Here is a 7,973-nt window from a genome sequence, read left to right on the forward strand (position 1 = left end):
GCGGCATAATATAACTCAATTGCATTAATATATAAAACAATTATTTTGATGTCGTACGTATGTGTTCGTATATCAAATCGAGATATCAAAATAGTTGTGTATTTTTTTCAAATAAAATCCAGCGGAGGGTGTTGATTGTACGGATCATTTATTAATCTCCCGTGGCCATGATGCTCCTGACAGGCATGATTAATAGTAACTACTTTATAAAGGTATCTAAAAGTGTTTTCTTTTAGGCTTGTAAAATTATAAAAAAAACAATATACAAAATATAATTTCTTTATAGTAAGATGATCTTTCTTGAAATTAATTAGTTCTTTGATATAAAAACTAGTACACTTGCTTAAAACTTAAAATTTCTATCGTGATTGTTAGATCGATTGCGCTTAACGGAAGATTAATTATGTCATTTTTAATGTAATCCGTGTATTTAACATTGGTATATGATTATGAAATCTGCGATAATCTCATGTGACTAATAAAAAACGACATTACTTCATTGCTGCGTGGACATTAATTGATACGAGAATGAAATGCTTTGCACATCGCTGAAAGCGCATATTTAAGCGTACAATGAAAAATTATCTGCGGAGCTCATTCAATAGCGCGTGCTTGCAGAAGAAAGCCCGACTGTCTTTTGATATTATAAATAATTGCCATAAAGCCATCGGAAACGTTCGTCCTTGTTTAACCTCCTTATTGATTACGCGACGAAGTCCAAACGACGAAATAGTCATTGATCGCGAAAGCGTTATCACTTCAAATCGATAACGTTAATTAATATTTAATCGTCATATTATCTTGTCAGAAATATTTGCGAAGGTGAATATTAATTGAGTGAGACATGAATCTATATTATAGAAACGAAATTTATGTCGTATGATATTATTTAAATTTAAACTGATTTATAACATTTATATTTCAAACTGGAAGAACACCTGTAAAAAAGACGTATGATGGTACGAGAATTATCATCTCATAAATCGTCAGATAATATAATTGATTTCTTATTATTACAATTCTGGATTCCTTAACTTTGTTTTAGTTTAGCTTAAATCCCTTTCGAAAATTTTTTGTTGACTCTATCCAGAACTTTGACTAAGAAACCGATCAATTGTTTTAAATCCTAATATTTAATTTTTCCTCAATTTATGACTTCAATATATACTTGATATATTCGTATATTTAATAATGTATTATATATATCATATACATTAAGACAAAACCTGTGTTTATCTCTTTAGCTTTGTTTCCTATGTTTACATTAAAGTTAGTGTTATCTTGGATCTTATTACCATTTATTCTCCTCGTTGCTCTACGCCTAACTCTCTCATCTAATTTTGTATTTCTTACAGCTCGGTCAACCTGAATTTTGTATTTGCTCTTAAAAGCCTAACGAAAGTTTTTCCGATTACATTAATACAGTAAACTATCTTCTTCGTTATGTATATCAAAAGAAATACAAAAAGAATATTTGCATATTTATATAAAAATACAAAAATAAAAAGAAATTTAATTATAAAGTTTACTTTAATTAAGTTTTATTGGTTTGAACTAGAATTTTAATTTATCTGACGACACTATTGCGTGGTTATTGCGTTTAAGTTTATTCTTAAATTAACGGCTAACACTTAATATCAACGCTAATATGTTACAGACGTTATTGTGCAGAAGCCCTTAACTATTTACATCTCGCCTATACCGTGACGAGGGAAATCTCTTCGTAGAAAAGAAACATATAGTCTATACATGCTTCCTTCTCTATAGGTCTGTTCTTTTCAGCTGCACTGCTGAACTGATGCAATAAATTAGAGTGAGAAAAAATATACTTGTCTCACTTTAACTTATCGTACCAGTTCAGCAGTGCAGCTGAAAAGGACAGATCTATAGAGAAGGGAGCATCCATAAAGGTTAGGTAGTAACCTGACTGTAGATGTTTTCTTACACATACCTATAGTAAAGAAATTTCAGTGAAGTGTCATATTTGAAAAAAAGATGATATCATACTGGGTACTTTATACAGATTTTTTAATCATGTGAATTTGTTTTAAATATGTTGTTAATATTTGTTTTAATGTATAATATATCATATATATATATATATATATATATATATATATATATCATATATATTTATATTAGTAAACATTAAGTATTACTTACATTATATTTATATTATAATTTCTCATCTAATAATGACAACACATGTGTCATATTGCATTTACATTGTTGAGTGAGAAATTATAACATAAATGTATAACTGATACTCGGTGTTTACTAAAACATTATTGTAAATTATATTTACAAATATGTAATTTTGTTAAAAATAGATTAATATTATTAATCTGTTATTAATATTAGTCATATTCCAAACAAATTTACATAATTAAAAAAATCTGAATAAAGTACCCAGTGTGATACTTTTTTTCTTTCAAGTGTGATACTTCATTGAAACTGCGTTAGAATACGCATGCGCGAGGAAGCGTTTTCAGAGAGCAATTCGGGCCCGAGCGTCAGTTGAGGATTAGTAGTCGTCGGTCGATCGTGCTCTCCAGACTAAAAATCTTCTAGAATAAGTAGATTTCCAGTTCCTAAGTCAATCTCTGTGTTCTAAGTCGCTTCCATTTTCTAGTCGAATTTTAACATTAAACAAGCTTCTTATAAGATTAAGATTTTGTAAGAAAAATCAATTTCTATTGCATTGCACTTAAATATTAATTTTAGAGTATACGCACATTTTATTGGTTACTTGATTGAAAATTTTCCACGTGTTTTCGTCTGTTACCTATTTACCTTATTTGATTGTACTCTTTCTCTCTCTCTCTTTCTCTCTCTCACACATACACACACATTAATGTAACTATAATTTTAATAATATAACTATAATTTTATCTCTATATCATACATCTAACTTTTATATAAGTTGTGAAGTAACCGCGTGCTTTCTGATAATTCCTAATGTAGACGTTAATGCGCAGTAGCGCACGTCTGATCTTTAAAAATCATGAGAAATTAACATTAATTGACAACCGTTAAATTTGCGACGAACAAAGCGAGAACGAATGTTTAAAACGCGTTACGCAGAAAGAAGAAAGCAGCTACAACGATTAAACGCTCAATTATATCGTAATGTTGTCGATTCTAATCATAGTAAGTACGTAGAGATAGATTATTAAAATAATCCTAAGTGTGAAGGATTCTTTTCTTCCAATCCTACTTCTGTGGCACAATCGACCGTTTTAATACATTGAAGTACTTACTAAAAACCAAAACAGATCTTTCATTTGAATAACCTATTACGAAAGTAATGGTTCGACGTTCTAAAAATCAACTAAATTCCGAGTGAACAGTGAAGCACGTCACCTTAATAACAAACGCAATCTCAAACTACCGTCGTAGACAACCAAAGGGTCACCTCTACAAGTTCTTTTCCGGCGTACATCCCAAGGCGAATACGGTCTCTAGATAAGTAAAATTTCTATTTGCATCTCTTTACTTTCATGTACTTCTGAATTACGCTTCATGTCTTCAACTTTGCGGTGCCGTTGCGTAATTCAAAATCGTGCGTATCTTCAGGGAGAATTATGACCGGCACTTTACCAATAATTTTTCACGTTAAAATAGTTGAATCGAGTAACAAGTAATATGGTTTCGAAAATGTTTATATTCGATAGCATTTATTTTGAACAAGTCATCAGCAAGTCAACAGATATAGAAATAGTTGGAATGTGCAAAAGATGTTTGCCGAACTATGTTAAAATTAAAGAATTCAAAAACTATGCTGAATTTTATTATCCATTAAAGAGGAAATATAACAATGAAATATTTAAAAAATATACTTATTTGAAATGTAAATAAATTTTTTTTACAATACCTGAACGTCCACATTTGGACAATCATCTCGTAAATCAATCGTAATAATCCTATATTCTTAAGATAATTTCGATCATGATATCGTAAAAATATTATGTATACTCTATGATACTTTTAACCAGGGTTGTGCCGTAGATTTCAAGATTACGTCTACATGGATTGTTTACACGTAGTCTACTTAATGTTTACATGGCCTTGTAGACAATGTAGACAATGTAAACTATGTAGACTATTGTAAATTTTATTGTTAATTAGTACAATATAAAGGAATTAAATTATAAAACAGTTACCACACTCACATATATTTAAAGGAGAATTCATAATCTTGCTTTAAACCGTAAACCGTAAATAATTATTCTTGGAATAATCGACTGTGGTTGGTCAATTTGTTTTTAAAGCAAAGTTGTAGATCCTCCCTAATGTGAGTGTTAATCATAAATATAGTGTTTAAAAAGATAATAAATTATATAAATTGCATCAAATATATATTTTATTATAATAATTAGAAAATGTAACTACGAAGTTAAATTATAAGTAGTTAACTTTTTTATGGAAAATATTAATAAATTTACTAATTAATTAACATCTTATGATGTTCTTAGGATTAAATTAAGAAAAATATAAAAACTTATTCTCACATTTTTAATATTTTATATTTTACATATACAGATATGGTATGTTTAAAATAAACTATTTATTATATATATATATATATATATATATATATATATATATATATATAAATCTTTAGTTTTACAAAATATACGTACAGATTAAATCAACATAAATTTAAATAAAATATAAATTAAAATTTCAAATAATTATATGATTTCTAATAAATCTCTGAGATACGCACATAACCAAAGACAACAAAAAGAGATTTACCAATTTATGTATTTAATAAATACCTTATCAAAATACTAAAGTTATATAAACGTTTACCCCAGACAGCACACAATATTTTAAAATTATTTAAAGATATTCTTAAAATATTTGAAATGTTTTTAAAATATTGTGTATTGTCTGGGAAGAAACGTTTTACGTTTTGTGACCTGCGTAAGCTTAAATGAACATTTATACGTTTTACAAACGTTTACATAATGTTTATATGTTTGTGTAAAAGTAAGAGATACTAATAATCATTAGAAATATTTGAATCAAGAATTTTATGTGTGTAATATATATGTAATAGTTTTTTAGATCGTTCAAAATCTAAACGATTGCGAATGGATGAATGCACAAAAGACCAATTTAAAAATATTCTTTCAATTTGTGTCGATGATGCAGGTATTCTTTGCAATCTTAACGCTAAAGAAGCTAAATTTGGATGATGCACTTTTACCATATCCCAAAATATTATTGGATCTTGAATATGTTTTTCAAATAAAGTTTGAAAAATTCCTGTTCTTTCATGAAATGTTTGAAGATCAACTATTCCGTTTTCATCGAGAATATCTAATAAAAAAATGTGTATCTTCTTCAATTGTTCAGATGTCAGCGTTTCGTTTACATCTTCATGATATTTAGGATGCAAATAATATGCAACAAGTGCATAAATATTAAGTGCCATTTCTTTTCGACGTTCTAATACAGGTTGAAAGTCCCAGAATTTCTGTGGAAAATGAAAAGTTAACCAAAGATGTGCTACTTCTGCAAGCGAAGATTCATATTTTTGTGCAACATTTATCAATTTACATATTGTATCAAAAAGTTCAATATTATCTTTTACTGAATCTATAAATTCATCATCAAATATCAATGTTTTGACAGCTATTTTCATGGATTGAAATCGATTATCATCAACTATTAGTCTTTTCATATAATGAAGATTTTTCAACAAACATACATATGAATCTCGATATGTGCACCAACGAGTATCACAAGGAGTTACTATTCTTGGATCTCCTACATCAACTAAAGCTTTTTCAAAAAGTGGATGTTTAAATTCTTTTAAAATGTCTTTAACACATTTGGTTAGATCTTCATTCATAACATCTTTTGCAAATAAATTTGCAGTATGGCTATTACAATTACTATGCCAAATGGCTACAGTTTTGCTCATTTTGACCATCGCTGAAGCATTATCTGACACTAATGCATATATTGTTGTGGAATATAAATCCTTTGCTATTTGGACGGATTCATTTACAATATTAGTTAACTTATCACTAGTTCCACTTTCTCCAGTAATATCCCAAGCATTAAGAAATGCAGCAGATTCTTTGGCATTGTGTAACATAGTCACAACAGTTTTTGTATTGTTAGAAGTATTTTTCCAACTATCTACATATTAATAACACCGATTCAGGACCAATCATATTTTTTGACATTTTAATACATATTCTTTCTCTAATAAAGTTGTTGACAAAGCTTTACGTCCTGGTAAGCATAATGCATAAGTTGGTCTAAGAATTTTAATAAAATTTTTAAAGTGATCAGACTCTATAACATTAAAGGGAATATTGCACCCAAAGAAAAAGCTACATAGTTTAGTGTGAATTTTATTTAATTCCTCATCTGAAATATTGTCCACAAAGCTATCCAATGATTCTTTCTTCTTTCTTCGTTTTAAAGGAAGTGGAGTTGATGATGATGTAGGTTTATTTGTTACTGGATATGTCGTTGAAACCAGATTATCTTCTTTTACAAGATTCATATCATTTAAAGAGTTTTCCTTATCACCTTCATCGATTTGATTTGTAATGTCAACAACCTGAACAAAATATATTATTTATTGGTTATATGCAAGTAGTTAAATAAAACGAGGATTAAAGACTTCTGCATAACGTAAATAAATTTAAAAAATTAATCAGAACCTTTAATTTCCATTGTATGAATGGAAGGAAATAAAGGAGTATATTTGTTTCATATTCTTATGCAGGAGTTTATGCTTTTCGCTTAATACTTACACATATTTTCTTAAAAATAACTTAATATCAAGAAATATAATGAAGGAAAAATATATTCTTTTACCATTATTTCTTCTAGATGAACGTCTATTTGAGTCAAATTTTGGTTTGTGATAGCTGTATTATTACAGACTGACCTACAAAAGTAAAGTTTTTAATACTAAAAAGTAGAATATAGGTTAGATCGTAAGTTAGATTTGAGTTTTATTTTAATCAAATTTACATTATATAACCTATTTCAATTATATAAAACTAATACATAAATATTAAATAATGTATAAATATCATAGTAACTTTAATATTAATTTACCTGTGTGCTTTTAAACGGTAAAAAGAGGTGTTGCTTAACTCATGACTGCAATATGCACAGCGAGCATAATATTTATTATCTTTTTTTACAAGAGTAAAATCAAGTTCACTAAAACTTTTGTTTACTTTTCGTGGTATTGTAATAAACTGTTACAAATTTTAAGTTTATAAATCTGGAAATATTAAAGAAATAAGCTCACAAGTTGGTAGCTACCAACTAAAATTTTGCATGATAGTCATAGGCGTATTTTCGTTATCCAACCACGATCAACCAGAAGCGACTGCAGTCATTTTTGTTAGTGGTTGTGACGTCACCGATGCTAACACATTAGTTTGGTAGGACTCAAACATTCCACCAAACCCAAGAGGTTGTTTGCGTGTTTGCGTGAGGAAGGAAAATCTCACTTTAAAGTTTGGCTGGTTTGGCAAATGCCCATATTCGATATCCAATAAGAAAGATTGTTTTATATAAAACATACATTTTTATTGAATATCGGACATCGTACATCAGAAATAGGACGCAATGTAAATCTTGTATCATATATACTCCCCCTAATGTGTGATTCATTTTTAACCATCCAAAGGTCAATTATTAAAAAAATGTATTAATGATAAAGCAATGATTCTATTATATTGAATGCTGCCAAAGAAATATTTACTTTTTGTTATTCTAGTTAGTGTCGTTGCTTATGAAGCAGTATCCTTAACAATGATTTTTATTTTAGTTTTAGAAATATATGTGTCAATTTTATCAAATATCACATAATATTACACATATTATGTATATAATTATTGTTGATTTTTGTTTAATTATATGTTAGTGTATGTAGCACCTCTCAAGATTGTTAGTGACAAATTAGTTTGTAATACTACGAAACGAGT

This window comes from Odontomachus brunneus, unplaced genomic scaffold (assembly GCF_010583005.1).
Source record: "Odontomachus brunneus isolate Ranch 3 - 2012 unplaced genomic scaffold, Obru_v1 Obru_scaffold_075, whole genome shotgun sequence".
In the NCBI taxonomy this organism is placed as follows: domain Eukaryota; kingdom Metazoa; phylum Arthropoda; class Insecta; order Hymenoptera; family Formicidae; genus Odontomachus; species Odontomachus brunneus.